Below are 2,204 nucleotides of genomic sequence, written 5' to 3'. Positions count from 1 at the left end.
TGGATAATATTAATGGTTGTTTGTGTGAAAGCAGTACTGATTATATGTCGGTTTCTGTATATCTACGTGGATAATATTAATGGTTGTTTGTGTGAAAGCAGTACTGATTATATGTCGGTTTCTGTATATCTACGTGGATAATATTAATGGTTGTTTGTGTGAAAGCAGTACTGATTATTATCTACATGACATGGGTTTCCTTTTAGCTACTCAGGATCAGTCAATTATTTATTTGTTTACGTATTTCTATCACTTCTACCAGTGTTATAAAGAAAACTACCCAAGTTTTGTTAAGCAAGTTGATGTTTAATAAAATAGGCAGGTTTTACTGTGTAATGTGACTACCCAAGATTTGTTAAGTAAGTTGATGTTTAATAAAATAGGCAGGTTTTACTGTGTAATGTGACAACCCAAGATTTGTTAAGTAAGTTGATGTTTAATAAAATAGACAGGTTTTACTGTGTAATGTGACTACCCAAGATTTGTTAAGTCACAGTAAAACCTGTCTATTTTATTAAACATCAACTTTCTTGGGTAGTCACATTATTTGTTAAGTAAGTTGATGTTTAATAAAATAGACAGGTTTTACTGTGTAATGTGACTACCCAAAGTTTGTTAAGTAAGTTGATGTTTAATAAAATAGACAGGTTTTACTGTGTAATGTGACTACCCAAGATTTGTTAAGCAAGTTGATGTTTAATAAAATAGACAGGTTTTACTGTGTAATGTGGTCATCAAATGAAATTTTATGGTTAGTGTATATATATATATATATGTCATATATATATATATAGTGTATATATGCTTCTTTCAAACGCACAAAGGAAGCCTAGCCAGTACCCTTTTTATATTATTTAAAAAAAACAAAAAGAAAAACGTAAATATATTGAGCCTGTCGGTCTATCGCCACATTCCTGTGATCTATTGAAGAACTTTGTTGAATGGTATTAACCAGGTACCGTTCATGCTAGCCCCGTTTTTCGTGTTCACTACCTCTTACAAATATTTCCATCATTTTTAGGGCATCGCCGATAACCCTGGCGGAACGTGGGAGTAATGGATGGATAGTGGAATGAAACCACAAGTTCTGTTTCTGCTGTAGTCCCTAGGCGCCTGCCCTTACACCCGCGGCAGGTCCTGTCAAATTTCTTTTTTGTCTATAGCCTGTCTGGTCAGACCCATGATCTCCCTCCTTGTTACTAAGTCTTCCTTCCAGCTGTTAGCATTGACAGAGAGGTTCGTAACAGCCCACAGAGACCTCCCTGACTGCTCCAGCTTTACACTCCACTTCTGAACAACACCTGACCCATCCGTCCCTCTCGGCTTGAGGGTGGGGGAAGATAAAAAAGTTCACTTAAACGAACGACACGACTTCTTAAGGCTTCGCAATATTTAAAAAGTCACGCAGAACACATCTCAGGGAAGGAGAGTCACTTATCTCTCCATCGTCAGTGTACTTGAATAATGTTTATAATATTACAGATAAAGTGTGAAGTCTTCCAACTTAACGGGGAAAGTCCCGCCCATTTCCAACCCTCTACTCCTCCATCCATTAATCCAAACCCTGAGAAACATAGTCAGTCATGTATGTAGTGCGGCTTCCGTTGAGTGGTGTCATGATTTTCGAAACAATCTCTTAAAGTCTTCCACGTGTTAGATTTTTCTCTCCCTACTATTAGTATGTTATGTACTTACGTAAGCTCGTATTTCACTTGTTTTATCTAAAATAGAAAACCATAAAACAAAAGCTTGCTATATAAATAGAGATTGGTGAATTTTCTCCCTCTGGATTTGTATGTAAAATATCTATCTTTCTATATGTATGTATATATATGTCTGGTGTTCGAGCCATAGATAATGCTATAGTTATAATATTTTATTGTTCAAGTATGACGTAACAGAATAATACATAACGTGCAATATATCACCTGTGCTTGTAATGTGTGGAGAAAAAAAAACACGCAGGAAATCCTTCCTTGTGTGCGTATTATTATTACTATACACATCAATTAAGACGAACAATATTGTTTGTGGTCGTTGAGCTGTTGTTATTTCATGCCGTTTATTGTTAACATGTATAATTACAAACCTAATTGCGTCCGGTATTGCCCTGTGTATAATGTTTGGTGTCTGTGTTTCATATTTACTTCAAAATTTAAATTACTAAACTCTACTAGTTTTACTAAAACACCCGAGAAACTATC

This window comes from Limulus polyphemus, unplaced genomic scaffold, assembly GCF_000517525.1.
Source record: "Limulus polyphemus unplaced genomic scaffold, Limulus_polyphemus-2.1.2 Scaffold701, whole genome shotgun sequence".
In the NCBI taxonomy this organism is placed as follows: Eukaryota; Metazoa; Arthropoda; class Merostomata; order Xiphosura; family Limulidae; genus Limulus; species Limulus polyphemus.
This window is presented reverse-complemented; position numbering follows the sequence as displayed.